General features: G+C 44.2%; 1 protein-coding gene across 1 annotated transcript in view; it reads left to right on the top strand.

The window, feature by feature from the left end:
- Window positions 1–14,568, top strand: part of LOC114181620 (sucrose transport protein SUC8-like) — a 71,960-nt gene that overhangs the window by 24,367 nt on the left and 33,025 nt on the right. The window lies entirely within an intron of this gene.

Raw genomic sequence — 14,568 nt, forward strand, 5'->3', positions numbered from 1 at the left:
AAATCTAGCCTAACACCATGCAAGAATCACACTCACAGACCTGAAATCACATCAGGTAAATGATTAGAGGCACAAGAACTACAAAACCTTATGGTGGCTCTCCCTAGCCAACCATACACAAGTTCTTCGAGCTAATCCCAAGCCAAAATGCCTCTAAGATCAACCAAGATCTTCAATCATCACCTTGCAGTTGGGTAATGCAGAGAGAAAGAGTTTTCTAATGATGAATGACAAGATTTTGCGCTAAAAAACTCAGAATCGTGCCTCTGCTCTCAAAAACACAACTTATATAGTCTAGTTTAAGTGAAATCAATTGGTTGAATTTTTCGTACAATCAGTTGATTTCACTTGACTTAAGTGAAATTAGTCGATTGAAAAACAATTCAATTGATTGAATACATTCATACCAGAAACTATATACAACAAGCCTTTGAACCTGTTAAAACCCTTTTTTAACGGATTAAAAAAGACACACTAAGACTAAAAGGACATCTAACCTATGTCATATAACCTCCCAACATGATATAACATGTAATCATTACAATTGAAACATAATCATCAAGCAGATCTTCATCAATCTTTATCAACCACATGTAATCTTCATGCACTTGGCTTTATCAAATCTTTGCTTCAAGCTTGCTTGTGCCAACAATTATATCCACTACTGAAAATGTGATAGCTTAATCTCTTTACATATGAATGCAGAACGTGGTGACCTAATGGAATGCAAATATGAATTGAGCTATTTATGCATGTGCAGGTTTATCAAGACAAAAGCGAATGTTGTGAAATGGTTGAGAGTACTTGGTTTATTAAGTGCAGGTTTATCAAGTACTCTCAAATGGTTGAGAGTACTTGGTTATTATGAGGGAACTTGGGTTCGAGTCTTGTGAATGCCAATTGTGTGTTAATTTAATTGTTCATTATTTTTAATAATATACTTGTCATGATGAGTGATAATATAATCCTAGATTTATAGGAATTGAACATGAATTGGTTTTGCGCTTGCTTTGAAAGTGGATGATTGTGTGTTCAAACCTTGGCTAAGAAGAAATAACTTCTTTTTTTGGCAAAATTTATTTTTGGCGTGAATGAGTAGGATCAGAAAAAGGTAATTGACGTGGGAAAAGTAGGAGTCAAGAAATGGGACTTTTGCTATCACCAAGGATAATAAGTTTGCAATTGGAAGCTAGGAATCCAAATTAGGGGAGTTGTGTTTATGTTTTATGTTTGAATTACATAACTGTGAATCATATGAAATCTTGTTCACGTTTTCTAGATTTTTGTTGTGTTTCTGGAAAATTTCCAGAAATCGCTTGGCGGGCTTTCAAAGCTGCCAAGCGACACATGTGAAATTATGTGTAATTCTGGGTTCTATGAGGAACTGCTTGGCGGCATGAACTGGTCGCCAGGCGACACAACCCTTCTCATCCAATTTCTAGGTTTTCATATGAATGGCTTGATAGTGATGAATACTCGCCAGGTGACACGAGCAAGATTGTCTTGGTTTTTGTTATTTTTGATGATTCTGATCGAGGGGAAAAGGACCTTAACTATGAGTTGAATTTTGGATGCATTTGTTTGTTGAGTCTTGCAACGATTTGAGGCAATTGAGAAAATATTGGTATGAACACATGTTAGAGTTGGGAATTAATTGGGATTGTGAGCATATGACTAATTGATGCATGAATTACCTTAAGCAAACTGGAAATTGCGCACTTAAATTGATATTAGGTACTATTGGAAACCTGATTGGCAGTGGAATTGTGGAGACATACTTAGAAACACATTTGGGGGACTTTTAGGGGCTTCAAGGAGCTAGAAATTCTGAGTTTCCCCAGAATGGTATGCATCGCCTGGCGGTACTAATCTGATTGCCAGGTGCCACCGCAGGTAAATGTGCATTGCGTGGCTATGAGGTGCAGTTGCAGAGTTGGGGTTTTGTTGGGCAAAAATGTTTGTGTAAGGGAATTGTGGAGTTATGGATAAGGGACTAAGGTGACAAAGGAATGAATAATAGCATGAATTAAATTATGGGTTAATTGTGAGATTGGAAGAATTATGATAGTCACAACAGTGTAGTAGGGGTATTATAAAAACTAGAGTCTTGTTTGATTAAGAGGCATAATATAATTAGGAGTTGGAGTTGCTAAGTGGAGTTGCTTGAGTTGGATAGGAGGTGTATTTAAAGGCTAAAGCTTAATTCTTATGTGGCTTGGAATTAGGTACACATGGAGGTAGTATTTCAGGACAATGATGGAATATGGTTAGGATGGGTTGACTGTAGCATCTTGTGGAGAAGCACGACTGACCTTAATCAAACCTATGTATTGGTATCCTTAAGTTGGGGAATCCATATGGGAGGAAAAACCTTGAAGAGGACTTAAGAAGTGAGGGGTTCAAGATTGTGGAATAGGACATGAGTAACTTTGTGAAGGTTGTTGTGTGGTTAGATACCTGGATTGGGAGTACAAGTAGCTCTATTATGCCTAAAACCAGTAAATTCGTTATATTGGTGTAGCGCCTAGCAGTGAAGTCTGAACTGCCAGGTGAAAGCTATAAAATTAGAGGGGTCCTGGAATGTGTGGTGCTTGACGGTGAGGTGTGTCCCGCCAGCCGATAATTGTAGAGGAAGGAACTTTTGAGGCGCATGGTGCTTGGCGACAAGAGGCTTCGGCCACACAGTCTGCAATTGGCTTTCGCCCGACGATTTTGGAGTAGCGCCCGCCGATAATGTAGAGGCAAAGGCTTGTGTGGTTTGGATATGCGTAGTCTATAAGACTTTGAGTGATACCTTAAGGATGAACTTGCTGGAGCATTCCTAGAGTTGTGACTCAGAATGGCATCCCTTGAGTTATGGCATAGGATGAAGGGTAAACACATTACATTCCTTGAGTTGTGGCTCGGAATCATATCCCTTGAGTTATGGCTCGAGATGGAGGATGAACATAAGCATTCCTTGAGTGGTGGTGGCTCGGAATGGTGAGTGTTATAGGTGTGAGTGTGCGAGTTGTGGCTCGTATGGAGGGTTTCCACTCAGTTAAGCAATTATAGGTTGTGACCAGTGATGTGCTAGTCTTGTGTTGAGAGTACGAATTGTGGTTCATATTGGGAACTCCACCTGGCGTTGCGGAGTGTGGTTAGTAGCATGATATTTCCTCACGTATTTCTACAAGTTTTGGCTTGTGGATGGTGGAACCACGAGTTGTGGCTTGTGGCAGCAAATGATATCTTAAGGTTATCATTTCAAAGATGTAGAACGTGGATAAACATGGTGGTGGCCATGCTTTGTGGAATCAGAGGATGAAGTTTCTTTGATGAATGTGTGTATAGTTGAATTGTGAGGTATGTGTTTATATTTATATGTTAGCTCACCCTATCTGTTTGTGATTGTCGATGATCATGTAATTCATTACACTGCAACAGATGATGCTGCAGGTGATGCTGGTGAGGCATAGAGCCGGAGATGGGCTAACTCGGGAAAGTCTTTATTAGGAGTTTTCTTTATGGATTTTATTTGATGTTTTGTAAACATGAGTTTTGATGAGGCCGCTCCGTCGCGGGATTCGCCAAAAAGCCTCTCCAATCGGTGTTCTACCGATTGAAACTCGTGGAATGCGAGGGAAACGCAACGAAAGACTTGTAAACAGAGATTCATGTGCGGATCTCTCTGGTTTCTCACTGGTTTGGTAAACCCGATGAGGTTAAAACCTAATCTAGGGTTTAGGGTTTGAGCTAAGACGAAAAAGGGGGAAAATTCACTCTTATATTCATCAAAGCTAACTATTAGAATGGTAACTTGCCACTTTCATAATGAAGAGAAGAAGCAAGGGACGAAAAACGTGATTACAAGCAAACCCTAACTGCAGGTTGGATGCGTGAAGGAACAAACTGGAACCCTAGCTAATGGGAGGAGAAGCACGCTATTTGGGGCTGGCAAATTGAAATGGGACGTGAGGTCACGCGTGAAGAAACCCTATCATGGGTTTGAACCCTAGCGGTGCTCCAAGAGAAAGAGGAAGCGAGTGTTGGTTCATACTGCAGAATCATTAAGTGATGAGAACCAAAAGACTTGCACCGCTACTCAATTGGGCTGATATATGATGCATGAACCGTGGCCCAATAGGAACGTATGGTGATGCTGACGCGAAATGGAAATGGGCTGCCACTTGCGAGCCCAAGATGAATGTTAAATTCAAAGTGCCTCTCTCGCGTGGTAGAAACATGTGTGCTGCAGGTGTTGTTAACTTGTGCTGGAGGACTTCAAAGGCCCACCACGTGGAGAGATTTAATAATCCAAATGTATGCGTATGGAAGAGGGTTGGAAATGGGCTGCATTAAAAATAACCCAATTTAGACAATCATTTATTTAATAAAAGAAATAAAGAAAATTAAAGAATTAAAAGAAATGAGCCTAGCTAATGGCCCAAGCTATGAGCCTTAATGAGGTCACATCATCTCGTCCCTCTTGAAGAGGATCTGTCCTCAGATCAAGAGGGTTGGTAAAGCTCACAACAACTAAATTTATGGTTCCGCCAGGAGCAAACACATATTTGCAATAATCATCAAACAAAATTATATTAAAATCCTTGAGACCATGCAACATACATTGATGTGCAATGTGTGAAAATGGGCTTATAAAGGTTGAAAAAGGTGATATCCAGCCCACTGCACACAAATAGTGTCTTGCACTTTGAATTAAATGATTTTTGAAAAGAATTTTAAAGTCAAAGTGTATTTTGGCACAATATTTTGAGGAGTATGAAATAAGTGAATGAGATGGAACACAAAGTGTTGGAGAAGGCAACAAAACAAAAGATTTAATGAAAAAAGTAAGAAGAGTTTAAAGATGGGATAACTCCCTTTGGAACTGGGGTGTTCATGGAAGGAATTGGTGAAGGATTGAACACCAAATCACTAATAATGAGTTCCCTTGGGTTTGAATTACTCTTTAACTCGATCACTTTGGACTTTCTTTCAAACTCACTCTCTTGTTTTAATTTCTCTCTTTCTTCAAATTCTTTTCTCTCATTCTTTTCTTTGGCTTTTCAAAGACTCTCCTCTTTTGCCTTCTCTTCTTCATCTCTTTTCTTCTTCTCATTTTTCTCACATTCCTCTTGCTCTCTTTTCTTTTTCTCAACACGAAGCTTCTCATGCTTTTTTATTACTCTTTGCTTGTCAAACTCTCGAAGCTTTTCAAGCTTTTCTCTTGCTCTCTTTTCTTTATTTCTCTCTCTTTGTTCATTAAAGAACAAGGCCAAATTGTTCTTAAAATCTTTTTCTAGTCTAGAAAACTTAGCAAGATTTTAGATGAATGCATCACCTATGTCAATGAAGTTTTCTATCCTAGATTGTTTCTCTCGAGTTATCCTAAATGAAGGGGGAATGAAATGTTTCCAGATGCATGTTTTTAATTCATAAAATGTGTTAATGCATGATTCTCTCCCCTTTTGCACTCTAGACTATCTCTTTTGCCACCACTCGAATGCACGTTCGATAAACCTAGAAGTAACATGCCTAAGAATGTCAAATTGACTATATTTACTAAACAATGGTTGCACCAATTTCTCTGTATCCCATATCTAATCTCTAAATGATATTGGTCCTATATCTTCCCCCAAAGAATGGAATGTTACTATGAATGGTATGATGCCACTCATTACTACTACGCCTACCTAAATGCACACTATTATGCCTACCTAAATGCACACTGTTGCAAGGAAAAGTCATTTTGAAATAATTTTTGAAACACTTTTAGCAAAACATTTTTTCACAAAGAGATTTGAAGAATTACTAAAGAGAATATAAAGGAAAATATTTCTAGAGATACTCCTAGGAAAGGGAGGTGAGTCTCATGGACAAGCTTCTAACCAAGCCTTTCCTAGCCAGAGATCTCTAAATTTCTTTCACAAAAATTCTCAATAAAATTCTAAGGAAAATAGATTGTGTGAAAAACAATTTTTCAAAGTATGTGGACAAATTAAAACCTAAAGACCAAAAGAAGGTCAACTACGTGTTAAAGGCATGACACCTAGATATCACGGAGACGTATAAAATAAATGCAACATGCATATCACAAGCTCAAGCAAAACTTGGACATGAAAAACATAAAGACAGAAAACTAAACAAACATGAAAGTGGCCTTTGGAACCCCTTGATGCTTCACACTAAGCACGATTAAAACTATTACAATTCAATGCTAATAATGGGATTGCTCTAAATCATTTTCCCACCTAAGCCAAATGAAAGGGAAAACTGAAATAAATAAAAAAATACAACATAAAAACGCGTGATACAAAACAACAACACAATAAAAGAATACTAGGCTGCTCAGCTCTTGATCCAGTGTGTAAATTTTCCCCAGCTCACTCCTATGAATTCTCTCGTGGTGCACTCCTTCCAACGTCACTATAGTGCTCTCAAGTCTCACTCACTCGTGTGTGCTCCTCACAGCAGAGTCATTCACTTTGTTTTTTCTCACAGTTCCTCCTTCACCTCAGTTTTACCTTCAAGATAAGGTAATCACCTACAAAGTTGCCAAATCAGTGAGTTTCAAACCAAATGAACCACGAGCACTCACATTCTTCCACATAGGAATAACAAAGCAAAAAAGCAAGAAAAACTCAAATGGAAGAATTGGACAACATCAAGTGAAAGATTGAATTACAAACTCATGGAATAAGCAAGCAAGACAAGTAAGAAAAAGGCAAAACAATAAAGGATGGCACACAGAAGGGAACCTAAAGAATGTGTCTAGAACAAGATGAACAAAACTAAACTCAAACAAAGACTCAAAATAAGTTGAACCAAGAGCATATGCACATTGTATTTGAAAGGAATGGTCAATACTAAGTTGTGAACTGTTTTTGATTCACTCATTCTTTTCACTCAAATGATTCAAACACTATCTGTCATTGCAAATTTTTGCATCATATATTCTTTTCCACATATTTTCTTTTGATTTCAAATAGATCATGTTGCTGTAGAGAACAAATAAGATAAGTTAGGCACGAGTATCACCTCACCATGTAGTCCGCTATCTCTTCAGTTGGCCTCTTCCCATTCGGTACATGTCGGCTTGAACCCAGGAGGGGTTACCTGCAGAAGAATCTCCGAAGCTCAAGTAAGTCAAAGCTCTCAGAGAGTCAAATCAGTGATTAATGAATGCGTACCTTAATTGTTGGGGTCCACATGTATTTATAGAGCATTAATGATGTCTGATCATTTCAAAGATGGGTACTTCAAGGTCGTCGTCAAGGAAGGAGGAAACGCTTATTTTTTGAACGCAGGCGGAAGTCCCAAGTTCCCTTTGAGTTGGACAAACAACCCTTCTCGGTATAAGGATATGAGGATGGATGAATTGTCAGTTGGTGATAAGGAGGTTGTGGAGACCTTGTTAAAGTTTGTCGATAAGTTGCCCACTAAGGGTCTAGTTAGGGTTTATAATTCAGTGCACCCGATAATAGATATCGAAGGTATCTGTTTATTACTTAAGCTGTGTTAAGAATGCTAAGTTGTTTTGATCCGAGTCATGATGTGTTATTGCAGGGCATATGGCGCAGTCTAGCAAGAAGAATCTAGCGCTCTTTCAAACATTGAGGAAGGAAATGGCCGCTAAGGCCAAGGCGGCTGGGAAAGCTGATGTTCCCAACCTACAAGAATCGATGGTGGAGGTGCACGTGCATGGCGGAACGAAAAGGAAGGCTGAGCTTCCGCCTCGACCCGGGGAGGGAAAAGATGTGAAGAAGATAAGGGCGACTCTTCTTGGAACGGCTAGCGGGGCGGGGTCAGCTAGTGGGGAAAAGGGGCCTGAAGCCGGGTTGATCGAGTTGCCGGAGATATTCGTGAGGAAGGATATTTCGATCACCCTCCCGGATACCGTTGTAAATTCTATTGACAACATGGACGCGGAGCATATTGTGAGAACAATGGTCGAGTTTGGGAGCAAGGCTTTAGTTCTGAGCCTGCGTGTGGGGTCTCTTTATACGAGGGCAGTAAAGGAGGCGGGGGAGTTGCAGGGTAAGGTGGATAAACTAGAGGAGGAGAAGGCGGCTTTGGAAAAGGAAAAAGAAGGTTGGGAAGCGGAGAGGAAAAGGTTGGCAACATGGAGGGTGCGTTGCTTGGACTTTGAGGAAAAGCTGAACAAACGTATAGGGGAGTTGGAGGAGGATTATGATGACTTGAAGGACAAGTATGACAGAGCTGTTGGTGAACTTGATGATATGAAGAACAACATTATTCAGGAGCACATTAATGGTTTTGAGAAGGGGTTGCGGCAGGCGGCCTTTTTCCATCAAGATGTGGACGTCACGGATTCAAAGTTCGACGTGAATAAGGACGTAGTTGACGGAAAGTTGGTGAAGGAGGATGAAGGTAGTGTAGATGAAGAGGTGGAAGAGAAGGCGGCGGAGGAGGAGAGGAAGGTGGATGATGCTGCAGAGGTGGTCCATGATTAAGCAGAATAGGACATCGGTTTTTTAATGATTTAAAAGTATTATTGGGTTTATGCTTAATGCGATTAGTTTATGTATGTTATTGTGTATACCGGGTTTTGATGATTTGTGGTGTATGTTATGTATGGCGTAATTGGTTGTATGTTAAGGGTGTTTGACCCAGGCTGCTTACTTGTGGTAAGGGTGGGGAACTTAAACGAATTAAGCACAAGTTAAGGGTGTTCGACCCAGGCCGCTTACTTGTGGTAAGGGTGGGGAACTTAAACGAATTAAGCACAAGTTAAGGGCACATAGAGAGTCATAAAGTAGGGAAACCTTCTTTTTATTTATCAAAAAGGGGGTGCCTCATTAAAACCTCCTTGGCCAAAACCCTCCTTAGGGAAAAAAGACCAAGTGAGGAAAAAGAGTACACCTGGGGTTACAAGTATTGGTTTGATTACAATATACATTTAGCTGAAGTAAAACTTGAGGTGGGATATATTCCATGTGTTGGGAATCTCTTCCCCAGACAATCATTCTAGGCGATAAGCTCCTCCTCCTGCATCTTCTCGTATGCGGTATGGGCCGTCCCAATTGGCGGAGAACTTGCCATCCTTCTTTCTAGCACTGCTGGCCATTTTCCATACTAGGTCCCCGACGACAAATGATCGTGGGTGTAGGTTTGCATTGTATTTCCTGGCAGCTCGTTGTTTGGCAGCTAGGTTGCGTATTTGGGCTTTTTCTCTGAGTTCGGGTAGGAGGTCGAGATGTAAGGCCATGTTTTGGTGGTTGTGGGTTGGGTCGTATAGTTCTCGGCGCAGGGATGGTTCGCCAATTTCTACTGGTATCATGGCGTCTGCGCCGTAGACTAAGCTGAATGGAGATTCGTTTGTTGATGATTGGGGGGTGCATCTATAAGCCCATAGTACTTCTATTAACTCTTCAGGCCATCGGCCTTTGGCGGTATCCAACCTTTTGCGCAGCTCTATGAGGATGACTTTATTTGCTGCCTCTGCCTGCCCATTGGTTTGTGGGTGTTCTACAGAGCTTGTGATGTGCTTGATGCCTAGGCCGGTGTAGAATTTGGATAACTCCTTGTCGATGAATTGTCGGCCATTGTCTGTTATAATGGTATGCGATACACCATATCTGCATATAATGTCCTTCCACACGAACTGCTGGACTTGCTGGGCCGTGATGGTGGTTAGCGGCTTGGCTTCGATCCATTTGGTAAAATAATCCACGGCTACGATTAGGAATTTTACTTGCTGGGTGAGAAAGGGCCGAGGATGTCCATTCCCCATTTAGCGAATGGCCATGAGGATAGTATGTGATGTAGTTATTCCTGTTTCTGATGAATAAGGTTGCCATGTTTCTGACATGGCTTGCACTTCCTGACATGATCCTGGCAGTCTGCTTCTATAGTGGGCCAGAAGTATCTGGCTCTGAGGACTCTTGTAGCCATGGTGCGTGCACCGGAATGATTACCACAAATTCCTTCGTGTAGCTCTTTGATGATATATTGGGCTTGCTCTGTCGTGACACACTTAAGTAAGGGTTGGCCGTGTCCGCGTTTGTAGAGGTCATCGCCTATAATAGTGTACCTAGCGGCCTTAGTCAGCTAAGTTTTATCCGCGTCGAGGGGGGGGTTGCTGGTTTTGAGGTATTGAATGTAGGGGGTAGTCCAGTTTTGGGTTTGAGAGGGGGTGACGTTGTTAGCTGGAGTGTGGGTTAATATTTGGCAAGTGTGTGTGATAGAAGGTGTGGATAGTGCTTGCTGTAGTAGGGATCGATTACGGTTTTTGAGTTTGGTGCTGGCCAATTTGGAGAGGATGTCGGCCCTGACGTTGTCGGTTCTTGGAATGTGTTCGACACGGACTTGTTCGAAAGCGGATTGAATAACTGCACGGACCAGATGGTAATACTGTAGGAGGATGGGGTCTATGATCTGAAATTCATCATTTAGATGACCTACAGTGAGTTTGGAGTCGGTTTTGCATGTTAACTTCTTGACGCCGACTTCACGGGCTAGGGAAAGGCCGGTGAGGATGGCTTCGTATTCGGCTTGGTTATTTGACATTTTGAAAGCAAAGTGAAGGGATTTTTCGATGAGGATGTCGTTGGGGCCTTCCAAGACGATGCCGGCGTCGGCACCTCTTGGATTTGAGGAGCCATCTACATGAAGCGTCCATTGGTCCTCCATGGGTGTTTGTTGTAGGTCGTTGACGAAGTCTAAAAGACACTGGGCTTTGATGGGGTCGTGGGGTTCATAGCGTATGTTGAATTCTGACAATTCCACGGCCCATGATGACATGCGTCCGGCTAGATCTGGCTTTTGTAATATCTTTTGGATTGGGTAGTCGGTCTTAACAGTTATGGTATGGTTTTGGAAATACGGGCGAAGGCGGTGTGCTGCGTGGACTAAGGATAGGGCTAGTTTTTCTACCATCTGATACCTGGTTTCAGGGTCCTGCAGTGTTCTGCTCACAAAATACATAGGATGTTGTATGCCCTCTATTTCTTGAACGAGCGCCGCGCTGACGGTATAGTCGGTGGCCGTGATGTATACCAGCAAAGGTTGGTTGGTGTCCGGTTTGTGGAGGATAGGTGGTGAGGTTAAGGTTGTTTTGAGTTTTTGGAAGATCTGTTCACAATCATCAGTCCACGTGAACCGGGTGGATTTCTTTCGGAGTTGGATTATAGGTTGGGTTTATTCAGCTAGTTTGGGTAGGAAGCGAGAGATGGCTGTGAGACGGCGGATGAGGCGTTGGACTTCTTTGACGGTAGTGGGGCTGCGCATTTCGATGATGGCCTTGCATTTTTCAGGGTTAGCCTCTATGCCGCGTTGGGTTAACATGAAACCAAGGAATTTGCCCCGGTCAACGCCGAATACGCATTTATCGGGATTTAGGCGGAGGTTATATTTGCGCAGCGCGGAGAACACTGCCGCCAGGTCTTCAACGTGTTGATGATGGCTTGGGGACTTGACAACCATGTCATCGACGTATACTTCGACACAGTGTCCTGTTAGGTGGCTGAAAACTTTATCCATTAGTCGTTGGTAAGTTGCCCCGGCGTTTTTGAGGCCAAAGGGCATGACCCTATAGAAGTAGTTGGCATCATCCGTGATGAAGGCGGTTTTGTGCATATCTACTGTGGCCATTGGGATTTGGTTATACCCTGAATATGCATCCAAAAAGCTAAGCACCTTGTTTCCTGCCGCGCCGTCTACGATTCAATCTATGTTGGGTAAGGGGTAGGCGTTGCGAGGGCAAGCCTTGTTCAAGTCCGTGTAGTCGACGCACATTCGCCATTTGCCATTGGCTTTCTTCACCAAGACAACGTTAGAAAACCAAGTGGTGTATTGAGCTTCCTCTATAAATCCTGCGCTCAGTAACTTGTCGGCTTCCACCTTGGCTGCTTGTCGGCGTTCTTCCCAAGCTTGTGTTTTTTCTGGGATACGTAGCGGGCTTCTTTATATATGGACAACTTGTGGGATGCCACCTGGGGGTCTACTCTAGGGAGGTCGGCGGCCGACCTGGCGTAGAGATCTGTGTTGTTGATGAGGATAGGTGTGATCGTGCATGCTCGTCAGAGTTTAAACCGATGCCTAAGTTAACAGAGTGACCATTGGGAAGCGCCAGAGGAGTGGTGTCCTCGACTGGTTCGAGGCAGACATCCCGGCCTATTCTAGGGTCAAGGTCTTCGCCGAATAGGGTTATGCTGGAACCAGGGGGTCGTTCGATATGGTTGGTTTGTTGGATTGGAAGTTGTGGTCGCAAGCTTGCCATGTAGCATTCGCGTGCTAAGCGCTGGTCACAGTGTATGGTCAGGATGTCACCGGATGGGGCAGGGAACTTCATGGCCAAGTGAGGGGTGGAGACGACTGCGCCAAGTGTATTGAGGGAAGGACGGCCCAGGAGGATGTTGTAAGATGTTGGCGCATCGACAATAAGGAAGCGGATTGGGATGGTTTTGGTTTGGGTTCCGTCCCGAAAGACGGTGTGGAGGTCTATATAGCCCCGGGTGGATACTTGTTCGCCGGAAAAGCCATATATGGGCTCATCATATGGGATCATGGCGGTGTCAGGAAGTTGTAATTTTTGGTAGGTGGCCTAGTAGAGGATGTCAACTGAGCTGCCTTGATCCACAAGGACTTTCTTAACAACATAATTTTCGATTTTGACGGTGATGACCATGGGGTCATCTTGTTGGTGGTCGAGGCCGTGGAAGTCATCGTCTGTGAATACAATGGGGGCATGCGGCGTCTGTGGTGGGAATGGGTGATATGGTTGATGGATTGTATATGGCGGAGGAGGTGTCTCTATCTGGCAAAAGAGGTGGAGCCTCCGCTTGCGAAGCCACCAGAGATGGTGTTAATGGTGCCTCGTAAGGGGGGGTCGGCAGGGGTGATGTCGGTGCGGGCGGGCTCTGGTTGTTGATTGTTAGGTTGGGTGGGGTGGGTATTGTGATGGGAGTCATTTGGTTGACGTCTGTGGTCAGGTCGCGGGGGGTGGCGGAATCCAGAGGAGGAGGAATAGTCATCCCTACGGATGAAGCGGCGAAAGTGGCCTGCACGGACCAGTTCTTCTATTTTATCCTGGAGTGCTTTGCATTCTTTCGTAGTGTGACCATGGTTGCGGTGGTAGCGGCAATATTTAGTCATGTCGGCGTTGGGAGGGGTGGTTGTCTTGCGTGGTGGAGGGATTAGATCAGCTTGGAGGGCTTCGTCTAGAATGCGGGAGCGGGCTACTGTGAGGGGGGCGTATATGGTGAAGCGAGGTTGGCGGGGTTCGCGTGGGTGGGTATCAGGGCGTGGGTTAGGCTGTGGGGTGGGGTTGGAGGTGGTGGCGGCGTAGTCGTTGCAGAATTTGGTGTGAAGTGTTTGCATTTCCTCCATGCGGACGTAGTCGGCTGCATGCAGCTTGAGTTCGTGCATGGAGGCAGGTGGGTGGAGGTAGACGTTGTTGGCGAAGGGGCCGGGTTGTAGGGTAAGAGTCATGCACTGGAGAATCATTTCCTGGTTGAGGTGCGGTGTACGAAGGGCGGGTTTACTAAAGCGATCAATGAACGCTCTGAGTGGTTCGTTAGGTTCCTGTCTGATACCCAGTAGGGATATGGTGGTGGTTTAATTGGGACGGCTCCCGGCGAAGTGGGTGGAAAACATGTGGGAGAGGATGTCGAAACTATCGATTGAGTAGGGCGGAAGAGTTGTGAACCATTCTAGAGCAGGGCCTTTGAGGGTGGTGGGGAAAGCTTTGCAAAAGACTGCGTCTTGGGATGTGTACGAGGCGACATGGGTGATGTAGACTTTAAGGTGCTCGTTAGGGTCGATTTCGCCAGTATAGCGGTCCAGGGTAAAGGGTTCCCACTAGGCTGGGAGAGGGGTGTTGGCGATAAAGTTCGTGAATGGGTAGCGGCGTCTGGGCTGGTGAGGAGGGAGCATGTGAGGTGGGGGTGGTTGATCATAGCAGGAAAGGTGTAGGTGATGTTGTGAGGGGGAATGTGGGTTGTGGGAAGATATTGTGGGTTATAGGGTGGAAGATGTGTGGTGTGGAGGACGGTGGGTATGTTGTAGGGGATGTGGGTGGTAGGAAGGGTGGCGGCGGGGGTTAGGGGTGCGGTAAACCCCGGTTGACCAGATGGAAAGTGATGGGGATGGGTAGAGGTAACGGGTGTCTGTTGGGTGGTGGTGAAGGTGTGGGGGGTGGGATTGTATTCACTTGCTTCCTCTGTAGGCTGGAAAGCCGAAGACTTCACAACTTCGGAGGCTTCTTTGGCTTTTCCCTTCAGGTTAGGATCAGCCTCGATCCTTCGCCTGAGGCGGGAGTTCTCTTGCCTCAACACCTCCATTTCTTCAGCACTGCGCTTCTTCAGGTCTGCTAGTTCCTGTTGCATCTTTGCTTGGCCGTCTAGGATGGCGGCCAAATTAGGGGTGATGCTAGGAGGTCCAGAGGGACCAGCATCCGCTTGCTTGTTCGCTCCAGCTCTGCTGCGGGTGGAAACCATCTTTAGAGAAAAACGGGTACTAAAGGTGTTTGTCTCGTGCCCCACGGTGGGCGCCAATTGTTCTGTAGAGAACAAATAAGATAAGTTAGGCACGAGTATCACCTCACCATGTAGTCCGCTATCTCTT

The sequence above is a fragment of the Vigna unguiculata genome, chromosome 4 (assembly GCF_004118075.2).
Source record: "Vigna unguiculata cultivar IT97K-499-35 chromosome 4, ASM411807v1, whole genome shotgun sequence".
NCBI lineage: Eukaryota > Viridiplantae > Streptophyta > Magnoliopsida > Fabales > Fabaceae > Vigna > Vigna unguiculata.